Below are 23,812 nucleotides of genomic sequence, written 5' to 3'. Positions count from 1 at the left end.
CATTGATGTTCTATAAGGGAATGAAAAAAAAGTGTTTTAAGAGTAAAAATAACTTATTTCAATTAATTATTCTTTTTATGTAAGGTCTTGGTTGAGATGAAAAAATTAGTGTCACGAGCGGGATTCGAACCCACTTTTCATCTCAACCAAGACCATACATAAAAAGAATAATTAATTGAAATAAGTAATTTGGCCAATTAGACCACTAAAATAAATGGAATGAAAATAACGTTTCTTTCTCAGTTGATTAATTGCTACCTGAAGACCAGCAGTTAAATTCCCTGGGCAACTTGGTTTTTTTTTAAAGTTTCAACTTCATTTTTGACTTTTCCTAACAAATGAAATGTTTTTGTGTTATGTGGGTCTGAAGGGATGATACGACTATAGGCTTGATTCCATCGATTTCTGCTCTCCTGCTGGACGTTATATAGTCCAAACTTTAAATATTTAAACAGTACGAGTAATAATATATAACACACGTTAAAAGAAGGACTATTTGGAGATTATTCGCCTTTGCTAAAAGCCTCGACGGGAGGTCTGCTCGTTCTCATACTTTCCAATGGGTAAAGAAGAAAAGGTACTGTAAGCGGGCGACGGCCGAACAATCTCTCTATATCTCTAGCTTTTCTCTAAGCGATAAGAGAATAGTTGGTGTAGTAGAAGGTGAGGTTCTAGAATTCAATAAACCAGAGAGTATATTCTTAAACATTTATTTTAACACACTTCCGTTTTTTAAATGTACACAACCACAACAAAATCTTAATTAATCTAACATGTCAGCCACAACACTAAATCCGAGATGAGTCTATTACCAAAGGGACTTAGCCCAAACGACGCTCGCCACGATCAGCGTCCTCAGCATCCCCAGCCCCATTCCAGTTTCTTGACCGTCGACCTGATCCGATGAGTCGCAAAGCTGGTCCTCGCACGCTCTGGCTGGCTAAGTCCCCTTGCTGAGACCCAGACGGAGTGTGGCTGTTTCTGTTCCGGATCGACTTCTGGAGTCGACTGTTCACTGCCTGGGGTGAGTATTTGACTTGACTGACAGGTGTGAGTCCTTGAGCTTGACTCACTCGTTTGAGTCACTGAGTTTTGATTTCCAAATCATCCCTTTTTATTCCAGTTTCTCTACCGGAGTAGGGGTGGAAAGGAAAATCAAAAGTCGGAGGAGTTCCCACGTCGCGGGTGGACCGACGAACACGGGTGTTGCGCACCTGGTTGACGCGATCCCGATTTACGATGTCCCACGACGCTACATATTTTTGGCCTTGTGACAACCCTTCAACACTAAATAACTAGACATTATTTATTTGATGGTTGTCCAACTATTGCAACTTTATGAAAACCCAGAGGGGAGCCACGGGATGTTCCTGGGGAAAAAACCATGGCTCCCCTCTGGATTTGCAACACCCTTTAACGTTCTTATTTATTTTACTCACTGTGTAATTATTACAGTGCTAGGTTTCCCTGGTTTGTGAGGAACGTCACGTCGCTCCCGTCTGTACTATGACACCCTTCGACCAACTTAATTACTGCCCAGTTACCTTTCCCATCTTGGTGGGGGACCTGCTGCCGCTGCTCTACCACCTGAGTTATCGTGACCTCGATCCACTCGACACTAAGTTTATTCTTGAAGTTCAAAACACTATAAAGCACGATTTGAGAAGTTAAAGTTATTTAAAATGATTTTCCTACTTCTAGGATTATCAAAAATACAAAAACTTGCTCATATCACTTATTCCTGTTCTTGTGGTAGATAATGAACTTCATTATTATTTATTTTTACTTTTATCATTTCTATTTACTTTACTTTAGTTTATCTTATTATTGAGTTATGTGCATTGTAGGTGATCATAAATAAGAGATGTATATATTTGCAATCATTTTTCAGATATTATTATATAATTATGTTCTATTATTATATTACTGAAATTTTTGAAGAAAGTGAATATTCCTTTTGTAAATACTAATTATAATTACTAGTAAATACTAAGAAGAGTGATTTTAGTTATATAAGTTTATGTGCTAGACTCCCTCAGACGGTTTTAAACCATGAGGAACGTCTTTCTTGCTCTGTAATATATACTGCCGATTTGTAAACTTTGTATATATATTAAAGAATAAAGACATATAGTAGTAGTAGTATTCCTGTACAGCTGACTAGTTACGGGGTTCAAGCCTTCAACAATGAAGAACAAATAAAATACGGTTGTTGCAGGTTTTTCACGGCTAAAGGCTTATCCTGATATCAGAAAGGAATTCAAGTAACATAAAGACACCCTTTTTTTGAACGCTCAGTTGATATTGAGGTTTATTGTTTAAAAACTAATCCTTTACCTCAAGTTCGCTACTTCATCTCTGCTTTCAGTTTGTTTCCGTAATTTTATTTACAAAACCAATTTATCTTCGAGTGTAAATACAGCCAAAGCTAATCTGACCAAAATAGCCCGTAACACCAACCCCCCAAATCGTCCTTAACATTAACCCTAACCAGACCTAACACTAACCTACCTATCCTACCCTAAATCATCCCTAACATTAACTCCTAGCCTGCCCTAGACCGTCCCTAACACTTAGTCCTACCTGACCTAAATCGTCCCTAACATTAACCCTTAACTGACCCAAATCGTCTCTAGCAGTAACTCTAATCTGACTTAAATCTTCCCTAACATTAGCCCTACCCTAATCTAAATCGTCCGTAATATTAACTCTAATTTGATCCAAACCATTCTAACACTCTACCTAATCTGACCTAAATCGTCCCCAACGTCAACCCTTACACGACAAAACCCGTCCCTAACACTAACCATAGCAAACCTAACCTTAGCTCTAACCTACCGTAAATAAAATTAAAATCTAACAGTAATAACTTTACCTAACCTAAACTAACCCTAATCCTACCTTAATTTACCTAGCCTATCTAACTTAAACCTACTTAAATTGGACCAAAGAAATACAATAGGGGAGAAAAAGTACCTCAAAGTAGGTTTCATTGTACGAACCTTTCCGATCCCGACTCGCAGGCAGAGAAAAATATAAAACGTTTTTAAACTATAAAATTAATACGACAGAAATAATTTAATAGCGGGTAGCAATAACAAACATATCAATTTTTGATTGATACGACCTTAGAATTAAAAGTTATTACTATAATGTTAGGTTCGAGTGAAAAGCGGCATAGTCAATGTTGAATTTAATTCCTGTGAATCGGATCGAAATAATATGTATGAATCTATATTTTAATTTCAAATCCGAGGAAGAACGGTGAAACCTTTGGATTTCCCCTTAAATTTTATTTTATCGTTGAATTAATTAAAGTAGAGGGTCATTTGTCAGAGGGTTAATCCCATTAAAGGACAGGTCTGTTATAGCTAAGTGGATTGGTTGTTGTAACACCCACTAAAACTTTATAAATTTAACTACTCCGTTTAAAGTTTAATATCGAGATGTCAGGCGGATGATACAAACCAAGACGAGTTTTCAAGTTGAAATTAAGTTTGACACTTTTCCCTATTTTGAAATGTTAGAGGATTCGCTAAGTACTGTTAGCTGGTCCCCGTCTTAGAATAACTAGTGGTTGTTAAAATAAGAACACCAAACAATTAGTTTAAACGACCACACAAAAAAGGCTATAAATCGAAAGGGGCGATCATCAGGACGGAAAGAACGTAACGTCCCCCACCAAGATGGGAAGTGTAACTTTGCAGTAATTAAGCAATTGGTCGAAGGGTGTTATAGTACAGACGGGAGCGACGTAACGTTCCTCACAAACCAGGGAAACCTAGCCCTTTAATAATTGCACAGTGGCTAAAATAAATAAGAACGTTAAAGGGTGTTGCGGGGCGTGCCCTGGTACCCAGACAGTGGTTATTTTATTGTTTTCCCCATTGTCTAACAGGGCCCGTATGCAATAAAAAACGACTCTGGATGTTAAGGTCTTTGTACACTTTACAATTTTTGTACAGTTTTGGCCTCTTTATACAGCGTTATGGTCACTAGTGATCTAATCATTGTGTATCAACAATACATCATCCCTAGGATTTACACCCCAGATTTTACTGCATATCTGCCCAATGCTTATGTAGTATGTTGTCATGTTATACCTAGGTACATAGTTTCTTAGGAGGAGGTTATGGTTTCATCTAAAACTGAAACATAATCAGTGTCATTAAAAAGATCACGAGCCGATAAACAAAGGGTTTTTTTGTTCGCCATTCTGTGCAAGACGTATCAGAGGTCAGAATTTACCATTTTTACTGCATTGTCTTTGCACCTGGTCATGGTTATTTTTTATTTTTCATTACGTGCTATCTAAACTTTCGTTTAATATATACATTTTGAGTAATGCAACTGCTGGTTTTATTGACAGATCGTTAGCATTGATATTAGACAGCATTTTTTTTAACGTTTCACCCGCTGATTTGTAGGATTTTAGGCCATTATTGGAAAGGTAAATTCGATATGATCGCAACATAGGGGCTATTTGTCTTACAACTAATTCTATCTTTTTTCTCCTATATTGATTTTGTGTCATCCTTTAACTAGATGAGCAACCCAAGGAAGATGCACGACTCTTGAATACACTGGAAGCTATTTTTAATGGTGTACATTTATGGTTTAGTTTTTATTCCCTGGCCTTTTTTGAAGATGTAACAGTTTTAAAGTTACTCCAGTACTTGCGGCGGGAAAAGCGAATTCAATCATTTTAGGCACAAATTGACGAATCCTTTGCCAAACGGCTTTATTGCAACCTTTCAGTTACGAAAGTGACTTTTGAACCCTGTATTTTATACTTTATTATAACATAGTATGATTTACATTACAGGGTTGACTGCCGTGTTCCAACGAGTTAAGATCGGCTCTGCATTGATGGTCATTTTCTCTGGTTTAAATCTTAAGTTTTTCTTTCCAAATTCTAATAAACGTGCAGGACAAAATTTAGTGAATGCAATGTGCCATTAATTGAGATTTTCTCTCTATTTTTATGAGCTATTGGTAACTTTACATTCCGAGTTGAGAAACACGTTGTAGATTACGAAGCATGATAGTAGTAGTTTAGTGGGGTGTTTGGACTGTTCATCCTTAATCCCAACTGATAGCTAATTGTCACCTTCGATCACAACACTCGTTGCCAAGGTAATAAGTAATTTTGTTGCTAACCGTACCTTTCTCTCATTGATATGACTTCTAAACCTCAAATTCCCTCTACTTCAGAAGTCGGATTCGCAAAAGAGACAGATTCTCCGGGACAAAGTAAACCTGAGTCAAAAAAGTAAAGGAAAAGAAATTGGGGCAAATATTATGTCAAAACTTACGAACACGATGACAACCCTCATGAATACTAACCTGAACGCAAAACAGTTCGTTGGCCACAAAGAAGGACTTGACTGTTTTGAAGGAATAGAACAGGATCCTTCGTGAGGAAAATTGTACCTGACAAAATGATCAATGATAAAAAAGACCACAAAAAGACAAGAATTCATGTTGGAGAATTTGGATTACAAATACCGTACCAAAAATTTAATATTAAAGGGTCTCAAAGTACCAGAACAACGCCTGGCAATCCTGGAGAGATTGTGAATGAATTTTGTGATTAAGTCCTTGACGTGAACATTGAAGAGAGAAGTCTGTATGGCTTTCCGTTGAACAAAAAAAGGAGAAAACTGTAATTCTTCAACTTTATTAGTCTCTTATCCCTGCCTTCGGTACAGACAACAGATCTTATGGGCAACCAAAAAGCTCAAGAAGGGTTCGTTATAGAACAGGACCTTCCGATCAACGAGAGGAAGAACAGTACTGAGCTGCTGATTCTGCAGGGACATTTTTCGGTAGAACTGTAACGTCATGGTGGCAGTTAATGCTGACTGTCTCAAATTAATGAACAACAAATTTAAATGGAATGAAAAGAAAGGCTTGGAATACGGGAGTTGCGATGGGATCATTAAACTAAATGAATTAATGAACTGTGATTTTTCAAACTTGGTAAAACATCTGCTCCAAAACTCTGATGACCAGGCAGCTTCTTCTTTTACACAACGGTTGGAAGCGTCAGAACTCTGATGTACACCCGTCAGCCGGCCTCAAGTTTCACTCTCTAGAAGTGTTGCTACACTGAAAAACTTAAGTGTTCATATAATGTTTGTGATTTGAAGCCTAAAGTTAGAGATTCTCCCTTTCTGGATTTTGTAAAAAAATTGTTTTCATTTTCATTAAGGAAGATTCTTGTTTGTATGAACAATACCCAAGGTATGAGGCACGCGAAGAGATTCATAGAAGGACCATCCGCAAAACTTACAAAATAATTACAGGAAGGCAACCGCAACCGAACCAGGATTCTGGTTGGACTCCTGACGGGGCACTGCCACTTAAAATGCCACTTATGCACCGGATAGGAGTACAGACAGAAGAAAAGAGGAGACCGCAGAACACATTTTATGTTTCTGCGAAAGTCTATGTAGGTGCAGGTTCTTGCAACTTGGACAAGAAAAACTCCTACACCAAGGAACCGCTGGCAAAGCTGTGGATGCTGGTTAATAGTCTGAAGCTGGCCAGTGAGTTATAATTAACAGAGGAGAACAATTGTTACTGTTACCAACTGTTAATAACTGTTACGTATTTAGGTCGAGGTTTAGTAGGCCTTGTGGTCGCCTATCCCAATCCCTCCCTATCCCTTGTTTGTATAAAAATATATTCAATGATTATAACTTATGTTTTGTTCCTGCTATCTAAATGTGTAGATTTGGTCGTGCAATAGGAGGGGAGCTGTACGGAATCCGATCTACTTTTGCCAATAAAATTTACTTAATTGAACTTGATGATGTAAATTTAATATCAGTGGACTATTTGTCATTTAAAAACTATATTTACCCCATACCATTGAATTGCATTTTCTGGGATAATTGTTTTGCGAGTTTAAGTAATTTCGTATCAGAGCAGAGTGATTGTGAATACATAATCTATGGAGATTTTGTTTTTAATTTTCCTTTATTTTCATGCTTCAATAAGTTACTACATGCTGAATATAAAATATTATTAAGTGTACATACATATAAATTCAATTATTGGTTTTTATGTATCACATTAAGTTAAAGTCGATAGAGTCGAGGAACTTAAGAAAATATATTTTTTATTTGCTCTTGAGACGGTCCCATGATGGTGGCCGTTTATGCCCTGAAGTTATGACGTGTCGCTCAAATGGTGATCTCTGTTTCTCGATCGTGTTTGTTCACTGGTTTTTTTTCATCGACATATAGGGTCCGTCTATAATGTGGAATCGATAGAGTAAGCTCGGTTTTTCCCATGACCTATCATTACTTGGATGGCTTTGTAATTTACTTTCACTAATTTCGTGGTTGAAAAATGGCAAAAAAGGAGGGAAAATTCAAAAGGTGGGGTTGAGATGGGAGGTTAGTGTCCGAGTGGATCGAGGTCACGATAGCTCAAGTGGTAGAGCAGCGGCGTATCTAGCCGAAGATCGTGGGTTCGAATCCCGCTCGTGCCATTGACTTTTTATCTCAACTAAAAACCTTAATTAATTGTAATTTAGCTTGACTCAAATTTCATACGATCAGCTACCGTCGGACAGAATCTTTGATGTGCTTTCGTTTAGTTGCTGCCGCCCAATCGTTTTCCCATAGTTCCAAGCTATCCTCTCTTGTCTTAGCCTTTACGAACTAAAACTTTCTTGGTGGAAGGTTGTTTCTTCTGAACTACTTGCTGCTTCTTTAGCTAATGCATCAGCTTCTTCATTTCCGATGTTTCCGCAATGACCTTTTATCCATTTTATAGTCACTCTCAGTCCGTATGTATTTTCCAGACCATTAGCTTGATTTCTTACTTTTTCAACCATCGGGAAATGATTTCGGTGGTCTGTCCAAATTGACTGTTCTTCCGCCCAATTTTCGATTATTATCTTCTGACCAGGCTAAGGTTTTCTAGCAATCGCTAGTAATTCAGCCCGGTTGTTAGCCTAGTTTTCCAAACTGTACTTTTCCTCACGAATTTTCATTAAGCCTTTGTAGATAACAAATGCACAACCGACTTGGCCGTTTATTTTACTCCCGACAGTGAAAATATGAATATCTCCTTCGGAGGTTTCATAATTTTTGTTAACAATATCTGCAAATATTGCAGGATGTGGCCATTTATCTATTGGCAAATTTTTGTCTATTTGAATGTTTGGCCCCACTTGTTTGGTTGATGGTATTACTATTTTAATTTGGTCTACTTCTGGAATGTATATGATGATAGGCAGAAAGGCCGCTAGAATGTTGGATGCTTTGAATGAAATTGTCCTGAAACCGTTTATTACCCTCAGTGCCAGTTTTCGTTGTACTCTCCTTTACTCTCCTTAGTTTTATGACGTTGTGTCGGTTTTGTCATGCCTTGATCCAAACGGAGGCCGCGTAAGGGAGGATTGGAAGAATAACTCCTTTGAAAATAATGATTTGTTATAATAATAATTGATCTTGGGAGATTGTAATATTAGAATAGGTTCGTCTTAGTCTCTTCCCGATTACCATTTCATAGCAAAAAATGCCAGCGTCTAAGATTCGTCTTTGGATTGCAGGGGCAATAGTGGCGATAATCACGACCTTATAGTTTTAATGGTTTTCCAGGGGACATTAATTGAAAATTCACTTATATAAGTAGAGTTGGGTGTTCTGAGATTTACATTTTGCCACTCACGTGATATTATCACTCTAATTGAATATTTTAAAGTTTTACCTGCGCAGCTTTCGGACCACCAGCCTCTTTATATTGAGTTGAATTTCGATGTGAGTGAAGTGGAATGTGTCTTACCATTACTACCTCGTTTACATTAGTCCAACGATTAGGCGGATATTTACAGAATGAAATTGGAGAAAACTGTACGAAGCATTCCCTCTTTCCCTTCCGATATTCAAGAATGGCTTAATGTATTCACAGAATCTATAACTACCCTTCCCAGATTGGGTTCAGAATCCTTCTTATATTAGGGGAAAAAAATCCTCGGTTCGGCGGAGCCTGTCTCCACGCGAGAATTAAATCATGCAATTCATTAAAACTGTTTAGAAGGTCTGATGGTCGGTGTGTAAAAAATTCTTACAAGTGCCGCCAAATTAGGGATTCGAAAGAATTATGGCAAATATTTAATCATTTCAAAGATAAAAACTTTGTGGAAATGATATTTCTCTGTCTGATTGGGTCTTTCACTTCAATAATCTATTGAATCCCCCTATTAACTTGTTAATGTTACATTATGCTGCACGTGTATTGCTAATTCTGTTCTTGACTCTCCCTTCACTCTAGGTGAATTATTGTCAGTGGTCAGTAATTTAAAAAATAACAAGGCGCCTGGTATCGACCGCATACCGATTGAATTTTTTAGATACTCTCCTAATGTTTTGTTTGAAAGGTACGGTGTAAAATTATACATTTTATAATTTTATTTGTGATACTGAGTTTAACCACCCCCTGTTCTTTCAGTCGTAAGGTTACATGTCCCCTATTTAAGCGAAGAGATGCCAATGTGGTGTTTAACTATAGAGGTATTTCTTGTATTGACTCTTTGCTAAGTTATTTACAGGACTACTTCACCGAAGGTTAGAATGTTATGTTACCGAAAACAATTTGCTTAGCGATTTTCAAGGAGGGTTTAGACGTGGTTACCCTACAATTGACAATATGTTTATTCTCACTAATATTATTAATTTGAAGTTATCAAAAAAAGAGGCTAAAATGTATTGCTTTTTTTTATTTTAGTACAGCAGTGGACCGCATAAACCGTCTTACATTGCTTTTAAAACTATTTAGGTCTATCCTCCAAGTTTACGACGATCAATCCCTTTATAGAAAAACTAATTCAGCAGTGAGAGGTAAAGAGGGAGTTTCAGACTTTTTTCAAGTTGTTTGTGGTTTAGACAGGGATGCGTATTAAGCCCACTTCTCTTCCCAATATTTTTGGACGATCTACCTAAGGCGAAGCGGGGTCCGAGTTGTCAATATGAAAGTCAGTTGCCTAATGTATGCCGATGATGTCGTTATTATTAATGAAAAACCCACATGGACTTCAATCAAATATAAATATTTTGAAAAATTACTGCGACCGATGAGGGCTCTTAGTAAACTTGGAAAAATCTAAAATTGTGGTGTTTCGACGAGGAGGCAAACTGTCTTCAAGTGGCAAACTGTGCTACGGAGGATCTCAAATTGAGATCGTCGATAGATATAAGTATTTGAGTGTTGTCCTTATCCCTCACCTCTGTTTTGTGTCACACATTAAAGAGAACGTCTCTTCTGCGAGAGTCTGTCCCTTAATACTGTTAGGACGGGTTTCCTTGCGCGGAACATGATCCCTCTTTCCAAACAAATGCTAAGGTTCACAAATTTGGGGATATCAGAGATTTGAGAGTCTAGAAAAATCTGAATCTGCTGGAGATAAATGGACCATCCTCGTTCTTAACAATGGCTTGTATTTTATTTGTTCCCTTTTGCCTTTTTTTTTCTCTTTTGCATGTATATTTACACAATATTTGTATTTTTATCAAGTTAAGTGTTACGTTCTATTTTTTTACCTTTATAGCTCTCTTTCTCTCTTGCTTTCTATATTTTTTATACGTGAAAATCCAAAAATTCCTTCGAGGGAGGGGCTGAGTGGGGGAGGAGAAGAATATATTACATTGTTTGGTCAATCTAAGGCTGACGGAATGGAATAATTCCAAGGTGTAAATACTTGTTCTTTTTTTTGTATTGCACCTATATTTTTGAAATAAAGTAGTATTACTATTTACATTATACGCCAACTACTTAACAATTTTGGGGCGTCGGTGGCCGAACGAGTTGACACGGCGCTCATCACTGTAAGGTAAAGGTCCCGGGTTCTAATCCAGCGGCCCTGCCTTCGAACCCGACATACTTACAAATGGGCTTTTCTTCAAAAACACCCTGAGGTTGCTAACCCTCGTAAAGAAAATAAAATAAAAGTAAAATAGATTTTTTGTTCAATGAAAAAAAAAAGGATTATAAAGAACGATATATTGTACAAATAAGGAACGCGTTGGCCGAGTCATTAGGTCATCCGATTCTTATTTACCACACTAGCGGTTCTAGGTTCGAATCCTGGCTCAGACCGAGAAATTTTAATAGATAATATGAAAAAAATTATTTTACAGTAAGTTAGACCGTAACGGTAAGTTAGTTTTACTGAACTGACATATTTTACGACTGGTCTATCGAAAGCTCAATTTCCATATAGTGTACCTTTTTCTTTTTGGTGATAAATTTATAATAAATAGCTTTAATTGAGAACAAACTTGCAGATTTTGAGTAACAGTTGACATCCTTTCGTTTTTCACTTCGAAGGCTTTGCATTTGTGGAAGTGCGTTCATTTGGCCACTTGATATTTTATAATTACATCGCAGACCATTTCTAAAGGTGGCTTTTTGGTTTGAAAATGGGAAGCCAGAGGAGCGTTGTACATTTTCTGGTATGGCTTCACCTCATCTTGCCCACTCCTTACTCTCTCGGCTTCGTATTATTTGTGTCAACAATTTAGGATGTTTTGATCTCGTGATTTGCTGTTAAATGCATATCGACCTGCATTCCAATAAAAACTTTCAAGAAGAATATTACTGGATTGAATCTCATTAGGGAGGAAATCGCGAGGGGCTAGTGGCGCTTTAGGCGACTTCGAGGATTCGGGATGAAAGGTGTTAGGATGCGTATGCTTCTAGCTCCAATCTAATCTTTGAGGGCATAAAACGTACCTTGAGGTAGGTTTCGGGACATGAAAGTATAGAAGGAAACAAACTGACCAACTAGTCAGGGGTGCTTTCACCTCTGGAACCACACCGAAGATGGAGGTGGAACAAGCTTGAGAAAGAGAAAGCACTGAACAAACGCACCAGGCTTGAGGGCAAGCTAATAGATTCATAACTCTTTAAATAAGGAAGGCCATAGTATTTCTTTCTCTCAATAGGCAAGATTTGATGAAAATTAGGTCCTCTATGCCGGCTAGTGTACTTTTAACTATCTTCAGGCCCGGGCTTTTCCTCTCCTAAGAGAAAGAATCTTAACATACATAAGCCTTCGCACCGACAGAGGGCCGCTGTCTCTTCTTCCTGGCTCAAGCTTGTTTCTGCCGCTCCGAGTCTATACAAGTGACTCAGGAATCTGCAATGTCTAAGTATAGACTTTAGTAAGGCAGTTCTCACTCAAGTTTTATAGGAAAAACGAACTTTATATGGTATGATCATAATCGTAGAGGCTTTCGGAATAGACCTATATAGGTCACAGTGGAGGAAAGGTTGCAATTCACCCTAAAAAAAAGAAAAAACAAGTTGGGATGAAGGTCCAGGGGATCATGGAGGCGACTGCTCGGCTAGTGGTTTCGAGGACAAAGGGATTGATTGTAAGGTTAGATACGAAATAGGGAGCTTGGGACATGGTTCCAAGGATGGACTGCAGTGATTGGATTCTCTGCAGTTTGGAACGCTTAGTCGTACCTCACAGTTTACCAATGATGTGTAGATACATTGTTTTGCTTTGTTGCGAAAGTTCGCTACCAAGAAGTCTACTGATTAATTTATATCGTCTAAGTCGAGTGTTGGGATTTCAAGTACAAGTTTCAAGGTACTGAAGTGACCTGGACTGTGCAGGTTGTAACAGGTTGGTTATTAACATAGTATTACAACAGGCGTTTGCTTTGTAGAGCTTACATCTGTTGGCAAGTAGTCTGTAGTAGATGGTTAAACGGTAGAATTTGAAGGGGTGAACCTGATCATCCATTTCTTGAAACATTCTTCCAAACAGAAATGGGCCAGGGGGTTTCTGAAGTCCACTGAGTATGGAGTTCAAAGTTGGTGGCATGGTATGCACATGTGTAAAGTACTGACCGAAGTGTACACCGAATAGAGGATGGGACCAAGATGCTGCCTTGCGGAATCCTCACCTTGGTATAGTTTTGTGGGAGAGGGATTTCCAATTGAAGCCATTTCCACTTGAATGTGCCAACAGGACACTATTATTATGTCATGAATACCCTTGACTTTCAAGAGCAAGCCAAGGTGCCACATTTGATCGAAGACCAGGAGAGCACTTGAGGCCCTGTTGATGGATAGTCTGATGGGATGGAATGGTTCTGATTTTTATAAATGTATAGTGCCAAGGTTTTAAATTGAAACTATTTTCAAAAGGGCACATAGCATAGGTTTCTAGTGGATATAACTACTTTTTATGATTGGGTTCTGCCAATTCCATTTTTTAGTAAAGCACCAGAATTGTATTCATCTACTACTTTGTTTATGGAAGGTTTTGAATAACAGTTCACTGTTGTGTTAACTGCCAGTTAATTAAATATAATTAGTTATCACAGCGTCATGTTTAATTAAATAATAATTATTGCGTGTAAGACAATTGAGATTTAAATTTTACAAGTATATTTGTACACCCGGTTTTAGTTTGTGTGATAATTGCAGAAGGTCGTCGGTATATGGATCCGTTATCTGTACTCCGACATCAAGTTTGTCAAACTTTATTCAAGGTTTTGAAGAGCAGTTGTGCTATGAATATTACATATTTCCCGCCTGACGTTTTCTGATTATGAAGCCGCCTTTCTTTATCACAAAAATAAACAAATTTATGAGAATCGTAGCCGGTCTTAGCATTACACCAATCCTTTTCATATCTCGCGGATAAGAAGGGATTGCACAGGAAATTGCTAAGTTAATTATTTACACGCAATTTACAGGGCTATTTGTGGGCAGGGGGAATTGATCTAAGTTTTCATTAAATGAAATTACTGTTTTCGAGATGTTTTGGAACTTTAGTTGTTTATTAGTGATAAAGGAAAATCCAGTCTGCATTACAGTTAAGTGTAGTATTTAGTGACTGTTAATTAATGATTATTTAGAGATCAAGAGATGTGATCTGGTGTGATGCAGGTTTAGGAAAACATTTTCTTTATCGTGTCAACGTTTCGATCTTTATTGAGATCATCTTCAGGGCCTGGGATTTATAAGAATTGTTTAAATTATAATATATACATATAAGATATCAATATGAATTTATACAATGATGTACACAATATAGAGATTTTAATTAAACTGTGTTTTCTGTGTAGATATGTCACTGTTGAGTGTCGTGTTGAGAGTTATTGAGATATTAATGTTTTTTGTTTAAACATGTTCGAATTATCTCTAAACAATTTATCTCTTCTTTCCTTAATAATCCCGTCTATAATAATCCTGAAAGGCTAACCAGGCCCGAACGACAAACCATTACCCCTTTTTTCATTGTCGATCCCTTTCACCTCAAAGAAGCCGACTCCTCATAGAAAATTACTATTTCCTTTCCCACACCTTCAAAATCAAACGTACATAAACAAACAAACATTAATATCTCACGAACACTCTCAACACGACACACGACAGTGACACATATGCACAGAAAACACACACTTTGAGTGAGAATAAATACTTTGATTAAATCCATTATATTATCCCGCTCTTGACACTAACTTTTTCATTTCAACCAATACCTTACATAAAAAGACTTTGATTAAACATAAAATTTCAACATGGTACAAATTCGCACTCATATTTTATATGTATCTGTATAATTTAAGCAATGTTTATAAATCTCAGGCCTGAAGATGATCCAAATAAAGATCGAAACGTTGGCATGATAAAGGAAATGTTTTCCTAAACATAGACCTTTCCCATCTAAATGACATGTTTCACCATGATTAAGTTAAACAGAAAATAGATTAATTATTTACACGTCATATTTATTTTTGGCATCTTGTCAGTTATAACAGACCCTTGGCGATCTGCCGAAACGTGTCCGGCAGACCGACACACCTAGGAAGGCGGACCGGGATGATCGATAATGAACAAATTACAGTCTATAGTCGAATGTTTTTCGAAAAGTGAAATTCTCTCCGCGAAATCTGACGTTTCATGAAACCGGAAGCCGTTGGGAGGTGAATTCTTTAAAATAATAAATAATTTAAAAAAATAGTTTTACCCATCGTTGCACCTAAACTTGACAAATAATAAAAAAAAATATTCAATTTGTCTCGTATTTTCTAGCTATTGTTTCGAGTAGAATACCCTGATGATAACAAGGCCTTGGAAGATAAAAAAAAAGGCTAGATAATATAAACACACATTGTTTCCCCAAATAAATCTATGTTCATTTCTGTCTAATTACAGCTCGTTAAATTTTGGTTTCCTCAGATTTTGTTTGTCTTTTTCTAATTTGAGAGTATTAGCCTTATTAGTTTAAGCCCTGGTTTTCCCAAAACCTAGCAGCATAAGCTCTAATTTTAAAACATTTATCTAATTAGTTGCATAGGATATGTTTTGTTCTATTCTGTCTCTAGCCATAATTTGGTCATCCATTGATAGTCCCATTTATAAGGGGAATTTTATGGGACTCCTGGTTTTAGTTCTTTTCGATCTAGTAGGATTTCCTCTTCCTCCCATTGCGTTGGTTTTGCTTGGTATACGTTTGTCGTATTTCTTGTGTTCTTTAGTAAGCCGACATTCCAGCTCTTTTTTAATATAACTGTTGTTTATGCCCAGAAAAGAGATTGACCTACATTTTTCCGTGGCCTCCTTTTTACCTAGGGTGTCTGCTTCCTCATTACATGAGATTCCTTCAACACCTGGCCCACTGTAGCGTTAGACCATTAGCAGGTCCTATTTTTCAGGGTATTTTGACAGTTTCAGTCTAGTTGGTCTAGTAAATAAATCTGTTTTTAGTTCATTTCTTTTCAGTAGGTTTTCTTCTTTCTCCCATTTGCGCATGGGTTGGGTTAGTTTAGGGATGGTTTAAGTTACATTTTTTCCTGGGCGTATGATTGCATAGTACCCATACCTCAGTGATACAGTATACCAAGCGCGGCAAGAGAACTGAGGCCCGCCGACAGGAACACAACCAGGAACAGCCACAGGGAAGGACGGGAGGGAAACTCCTTTTCTTTCTAGCCTTTTATTTTTCGGCCGCCTTTCCAGTGTTCCTGTTTAGGTTAGGGTTAGTGCAAGGGAGTGGTTTTAATTTAGGTTAGGTAGGGTTGTGGACGAGTCAGGTTAGATTTGGTTGGGTTAGGGTTAGGACGACTTAGGCTACATATCCACTTTTTTTAAAAATTTAACTATTCTTTTTGGTTTAACACAATATCATAAACCATTGGTTGAAATGTTGAACGGTAAATTGTTAGTGTATAGTGTAAGGGTCGGGTTAGGTTAGGGTTAGTTTTTCCCACAAAATGTTACATGCAATTTGAAGATAATAATATTCAAGTTTAACTAATACAATTACATAATTACTCTCTCTCTATTAGCGATATATATATATCGCTAAAAAGAGTTTATTTATTTATTTTTTATCAATTTTATTTAATTTTACTTCTACAAAAAACCACCTACTGTGTCCGCTAACTCAGCAAAATGCGGAAATAATTTGAGGGTGCGGTAGCATCGGCTTTTCTGACCTTATCACTTTATGTCTGCCGCACATGTTATTTTATCCATGTTTGTTATGGTGGCGAAATTTTCATAAACTTTATAAACCCTTTACCTCAAAGAAAATATTACAGTGGGCTTAAGTGGTATAAATTGAATGGAAAAGCCATAGAAAAATTCATTGTTGATTTAAAAATAAAGTTGTAGTTTTTTGAAGTATAGGTGTAATTTTTTTTATGAACTTTTCAGCTGGTTTTCATAATTTTTCATAAAATCTAATGGGCTTTATCAATCTGCACGTGAAAACACAGGTTACAAAAAAAAACTAATTATTGCAATGTACGAACATTGAGCTTATGCTAAAATACTATATATTTTTTCTCTAGGTATTACCAATAGATTCCACTTTTGTGTATTTTGAGTTTTGCGGATAGATTTTGAAATTTTCTTTCCAAGAATCTTAGTTCCACTTGGTTCATGTCTGCGCGGCGAAGCCGTTCTAAAATTGCTACAGTAATGGTACACTTGTCGTGAGAGGTGGGCTGGGTGGTAATTTGATTGCCTGTCGGTTGTCTCTATAAGATAAATCTGTCCTCGGAACATATTCCGTTTCGTAATGTTTTACCCTCTGTGACGGATGAGAAATGGCAACGGCTGTTTCTACCTAAGGAGTTTTATCGGACAGACATTCTCTGTAGGCGTCGCGAATGTGATATGTTATGATGAAAATCATTTCGAAACAAACCAATTAAAACGACATTACAGTCTAAGCATTATTCATTTCTATATTAGATAAGGAAAGTAAAACGAAGAAAAGAACATACAATTTTTGCCTGGTTGTTATGACGAATATATGCGAGTAAATTTTTTTTAAACTTATTACATAATATCAGAATATCTCCCCTGTGGAACATGCAGTGTACTAAAGGCCTTTGTTTTCCAATTTGATTTCATTTTAAAAAAATACTTTGTAAGCCCCTCTGCAGGAATATGGGGCGGAAACTGTAGTAGTTGATGTGAATAAGGGTGTTCCTGTCTCTTACATCTCCCCAGAGGCTTTTTGCCTGTCGAGATGTCATAGTCATCCAATTCCCATATTCAACCCAGATATCAAATGGAAACAGCGCCGCGAGGGAGCATTCTAAGTCCTATCCTGTATACCATTAAAACTGCTTACTTTCCCAACATATACCACCCTTGTCACCTACGCAATGTTGTATTCAAACCCGAATCTTATCCAAATAACCTTCAACATTCAAGAACACCTTGAGCTTATCAAAGTCTGGTGGTAAAACTGGAGGAAAGGCCTGATTGAGGTACACAGTGTGCTTCATTGTGCATCACTGACAAGGAGCTACCGATTTCCACTCAAGACAGATTCCCAGGACTATACCTAAACGGCAGTTTGATGTGGAATTTCCACAATATAACAGGAAACTGTAGTAGTTGATGTGAATAAGGGTGTTCCTGTCTCTTACATCTCCCCAGAGGCTTTTTGCCTGTCGAGATGTCATAGTCATCCAATTCCCATATTCAACCCAGATATCAAATGGAAACAGCGCCGCGAGGGAGCATTCTAAGTCCTATCCTGTCTACCATTAAAACTGCTTACTTTCCCAACAAATACCACCCTTATCACCTACGCAATGTTGTATTCAAACCCGAATCCTATCCAAATAACCTTCAACATTCAAGAACACCTTGAGCTTATCAAAGTCTGGTGGTAAAAGTGGAGGAAAGGCCTGATTGATGTACACAGTGTTCTTCATTGTGCATCACTGACAAGGAGCTACCGATTTCCACTCAAGACAGATTCCCAGGACTATACCTAAACGGCAGTTTGATGTGGAATTTCCACAATATAACAGGAAACTTGGACAGCCACTAACACTTTAAGATGGTGATTTTCAAAACTCAATTAATTAACTCTGTACTAGACATTTCTGCGACCACTTTGGACACACGCAATAGAACTCTGGGCGTTTTCAATCAAAAGTACTCAAATTGTCACTCGACTAGTCATTAACCTCACTATCTACAATGATCTCACCATTGCTTTTGCTAACGAGCTGATCAGATCCCGCTACCAAAAGTTCAACATCTACCTCTCGATCCATCCTAACCTTTATTATATTTTTTTCTTCTCGGAATTTATAAAGCTTAGAATAGTAATGGATCGAACCGAGTGTAGAAGGAGGAAGCATATCGCGGCCTAGAAGATAAAGACCCGGAGGGCACTGGGTTCGAGGCTGCGCTGTTTGTTGTTTTTTCCAGTATGATGTACAGCATGTTTTTACACTATTGTTAATTTGTTAAGTGGGAACGAAAATAGCTCTTCTCGGCGTATCACGGTCAATTTTAGTCCAATTTTCTTGCCCTCGCTGAAATTATTCAGTAAGGAATGTTCCAGCGATGCTAATTCCATCGTCCTTCCCGTCTCCAGGTGGAATCTAGGATTAAATATCTCAATAAACAATTCTAGGGGGAAACGTATTAAAATTTTATCCGTGTAGCTTACTCTGTGTCTGTGTGTAAAGAAGAGCGGGTCCGAGTTTTACACGGGGGTCGGTGAAGAGGGGGCGATCAATGGACACCGCTCTTGCGCACCCCTATACCAAACCTCAGTCAGAGCCCTAGCACGAGTATTAAAATTCACATACCTCCGTACAACATTGCATTTATATCCAAATGTAAGTATTCAGCACAGAATCGAAGCCACCAGTAGATAGATCACAAAATTTCGAATTATTAAATTACCTAGAAGCACGTTTTACAAACGCACTTTAGATTTAAAAGTGAGAAAATGTAGTTCTCCCGTTTGCCTTACCTTTTTTTATTATTTTATTTTTTTTTTACCCACTTAGACTACATTATTTTAAGTTGGCGTCGTCGGGATGTCTCGATCCAATTAAATTCTCTGAACGGTTTTCATTGACAACCTCTAAAAATGTACTTTCTATACTTGGGCGTGATCTTCCAACCTCACAATTTCGCCTACAAGCACGATTTATTATATTTTCTCAGTTAAGCTCTAAGTTTGAGTTAAAATAAGGGATTTTTTGTTTCAGCTACTGGAAGTAAAATTTGAAATTGTGCATTTCTGGTCCGCTGAACTGTTAAATAATGAAACTTAATTGTCCATTTTCAACGCTTACAAAATTTAAAGATAAAAACATCCTCATGTTTTATACAAAAATTATATTTAAACTTTAGGAAATATTTAAAAACTAAGTGGCTTTAAACAAACATCTATGAAGGTCACAACCGGCCTTTTGTTAGTGTTTGTAAGGGGAAAGACCTTGGGAGCTTCACTCTGCATTGCGACACCGAAAATAGCCAAATATTTGTAAATACTATAGGCAAATATATCACAGAATTGATATATGACAAAAAAAAATCGTACGTGTGGGTTTTTTTGGACATGTGGGGGTTCCGCCCCTCAGGACTCTCTGTCTGGCTACGCCATGTCGCCATCATTAACAAAAAAGTTTAAATACACTGGATGGAAAATACGCGTACAAATTTGAAAAACGGATCGAGAATGGTTTAAAAAAATATTTGTTTAAATCGTGCTCTTTATTCCTGGGTTCTGTGGTACCATTTTATTTTATTCCATGACGCAATTTCTCACATTCAAATTCTTTGATTTTTAAATTTTCTATACTGTTCAATTTGTAAGAAATTTTTTAGATTTAGAATCGTTTTTATATATTTTTTAAACAAGTAAAACATAGTTTGCTTTATTTAGCATTTTTATTAAGACAGTCATTTTTTTTCATTATTCATGTTTGCAATTTTTATTTTAAATATTAGAATAGAACTTTTGTTGAATTGAAATTTTATATTAAGCTTTCGAAATTGGCTTGAAATTTTTTAAGATCTGTATATAATCTAGCTTGTTTTTGAATTATGAAGTAGGCACATCGAAATGCACATAGGAGAGGATTCAATTTAATCCCGGAGTTCGTATCAGGCGGTGAAAATGTGTTATTGTCTATCTGAAACCGTGTAAATCGATATTCAATATTCATAAACCAAAAAAGTCCAATAGAATGAAACGATAAATGTGAACTGTTTTTGGAGAACTACAAAGATTTTTTTAACCTTTCAAATAGTTATTTTACCGGATTTTAATATCAGAACTTGAAATTAGTTAAAACTGTTAATTTTTTTTTGTGGCAAGGGAGATCTCCGTTAGAAAAATTTTTGTACATTTTGGTGGCTGATTTGGCTGAATCCTTAACGTTTCGGATTTTTTATTTTTCAATCAAAGAAAGAAAAAAATGAATAAATGTTTAAGCATTAAAAAACCTTCCTTACATGTTTATCCACCTCCCAGTTTGTAAAAAAATATAAATTAACGTACTTTTAACCTTTAATAATCTTCAAAAAAGCAGATTTTGGTAAAAGCGTTTTACCTTAAATTGGCTTTATCGAAGGATTAAGGGTGGATTACTGAACTCTTTTTCTTAGTGAAAAAAGGACCCATTGCACAATCAATCGCATTTGCTTCATGCTTACTACATTTTGCTATTTTTCCTTTTGTTATTATAATTAGAAATTATACTCAAGAAGAGAATATTGATTACACATTTTTTGGTGTTTTTAGCATAGGCATCTTGAAATTAGTGAAATCAAAAGCTTTTGATGCTTAAACGCTAGCGTTTACAGAATTTTTTATTTATTTATTTTTTTTTTTTTTTGGCATTCAACCTATTGGATCATGCATGCCACTCGCAACTATTTTTTTTTTTTTTTTTTTTACGAGGGTTCGCAACAGCAGAGGTCATATAAACCCTCAGGGTGCCGGTGTTTTTGAAAAAAAGCCCATTTGTAAGTATGTCGGATTCGAATGCAGGGCCGCTGGATTCGAACCCGGGACCTTTACCTTACAGTGATGAGCGCCGTGTCAAAGACTAAACCTTGCGGCCACCGACGCCCCCCGCAACTATTTTATTACAAAATTTGTGTTTGATAAATAGGTAAATAACTGGATTTATTATTATTGTTAATTGTTAGAGGGCTATTTCACTTTTGTAATATAGTATTATTTTTATTGTAGATTTTATATATATATATACTCAAACTTTAAAAAAAAAAAAAATACTTAAGGTTAGTATAGATTTCATTATAGGTTTTGATTTCTTTTAGAAAACGTGGGACATTTTTATGGTGCGGTGATCCTTGTTGGAGCATTTGTTTTAGTGATAATGATGACAACTTATATTTTGTTCGCGACGATGGGATTCGAACTCATGACACGAGAATCTACAGCTAATTTTGCATGTGATGACGTGTGAAGTAGCCTTTTAAAGAGATTTTCAGGGCAAATTTTGTTTGTGTGTTAAAATGTAGTTATATCATTCCCCAATGCACTATGAGGGCCGAAGAGTATTTGATATCCGCCTCTAACCCTACCTATATCAACTATATACAAAAAACTACGCGGTTTTCGCTCCAAAAGCAGGTGTCCGTGTGTCAGTCGAGTATGACCTATCGTCAAACGGGTGAGCACGATTCCTTGCGTTTCAGACTGTCGGTAGGCCAGAACTCAGTCGTGCTCTTGCCAAGCAATCGCTTCTCGGACGATCCGGCCCTTAACGCTGCCAAAGTTTTTTTTTTATTTATTTTTTTTTTATTGTGTTCTTTACTGTTCATACTGCTTCACCGGATCGGTTCGTGATGGTTCTGCCTGGAAGGCGAGACGTCCCCGTTTTCTCTGCCTCGTCTATACGTTAGTTAGCCTTTAGCCCAATGTGTACGGGTACCCAGACGACTACCACCATTTTGCCGAGACGCTCCAACTCTTATCTCCAAATATCTCCAAAAGAGAGGGTCCACCGAGAATCTGCCATGAATAGCCGAAACCGCGCTCAGGTAGTCGGTGCATACGAGATAGGCAGAGCCTCCTTCTTCTCGAATCACCCCGAACACGTGCCAAATCGCATACAGCTCCGACGTGTGTACGACGTAGGCCACATTCTCGCCGATTTTAGACCTGTCCGTAAAGACAAGGTGAAAACCCCGATCTGAGCCCTAGGAACGCAGCTCGCAGAAGAGGTGCGTCGGTGTACACGACCTGGTGAGTATCACAAGATCGTCCCGGTCGAATTCGGCTGAAAAGATTCGGGGAGGCATCGGCTGGTTTCCTAGCTCAAGTACCGTCCCAGGTGTCAAGTCGGCCCTCCCTAAGGCTTCGCCGAATTCGAAGTCTCTCCTATACTTGATTTTCAGCTGCCCAAGAAACCCGCCGCACAGTGAAAGTAAGCCGCTCTCCACCGGATTCGGGCGGCAGCACCCCTAGCAACAGAACGATATGAGAACTATACATCAAAATCTGTAGGCGTTTACGAAGGTTATCGGCTTATTCTTGAATGTCTCGTGGTTAATTGACATTTATTTGTAAAAACCATCACAACCTTGTGCGCGCGAAATTATTCGAGGATGTTACTATTAATTTGTAAGTCCTCTGGTGCTTCAGCATGTGGTGATCGTGAATGCCTGGAGAAGTCAGTTACCAGTGGTATGTTCAGATCGGGGAGTGTTGAGTCTCTCCTTTAACATGGGCCACTCGTGATCAGTCTGACTATATTCTTCTAAGAAGACTTAGAAGAAATAGAAGGGAGAAGTGTAGCTGAACCCTGGTGGTTCCCGCGAAAATCGAGCTAAGGATTTTTCTCGGGGCATCCCTCGTATTTCAATCAAACATACGACTAGAGCTACGGCTGGGATGAGGATGCCCAGGTATGCTATACTGCCTTTGGTACCTTCCGTGCTACTTCAAGACGGTGATTTATATGAAGCGCAGGGAAAAAAGTTAAGTGCTGAAGAACCGTCAATTTTAACCTTCGTATTTTTTTAATATTTCTATTCTTGTGTTTATTCTGACCTAATCAGATTAGATTAGAATCAACTTAATTTTTGACGATAGGGGCTTGATTAAGGGTGTTCGATATTGGCGGGGGCGGCGCCACCACCCCTTCTTCGTCGAGCGCGTGCAGGGGGATGTGTTGATAAGTTTTGAGTCGGAAATTAATATACTACGCTATCGGTCCGCCGGCGAATACGAGGTTATCATGCCTGCCACGCATATTTCCCGGTTGCGTGGGTGGACAAGAATGTGGCCAAAAACGGACCCTTACACCTATCCTAACTCGTCCCGACCCTAGCCCTACCTAACCTAACATATCCCGTCCCTTATCTTACATAACCTAACTGTCTCTAACACGAACCCAATCCAAGCTAGTCATGCGAAAACATCTATCTATTCATACTCAAAAACATTTCCATATTAAATATTTGTTTAAAAATATATGAAGCATAGTATGCGCCGTGGCTAGGCCACCCTAGACTGGCAGTTGAA

The 23,812-nt window shown here is 37.6% G+C and overlaps 1 protein-coding gene across 2 annotated transcripts in view; it reads left to right on the top strand.

The window, feature by feature from the left end:
- LOC106666888 (synaptosomal-associated protein 25) overlaps positions 1 to 23,812 on the top strand; it is a 92,980-nt gene that overhangs the window by 10,617 nt on the left and 58,551 nt on the right. Inside the window, exon 1 of one of the 2 annotated variants that reach the window (XM_014394408.2) lies at positions 19,053 to 19,139. The exons of the other annotated variant lie outside the window; for it this stretch is intronic. The gene's annotated coding sequence lies outside the window, so the exon portion shown is untranslated. Of the gene's footprint in view, positions 1 to 19,052; positions 19,140 to 23,812 lie in introns of those variants that run through there. 2 annotated transcript variants of the gene reach the window in all.

The sequence above is a fragment of the Cimex lectularius genome, unplaced genomic scaffold (assembly GCF_000648675.2).
Source record: "Cimex lectularius strain Harlan isolate CLEC.00 unplaced genomic scaffold, Clec_2.1 scaffold21, whole genome shotgun sequence".
NCBI lineage: Eukaryota > Metazoa > Arthropoda > Insecta > Hemiptera > Cimicidae > Cimex > Cimex lectularius.
This window is presented reverse-complemented; position numbering and strand designations above follow the sequence as displayed.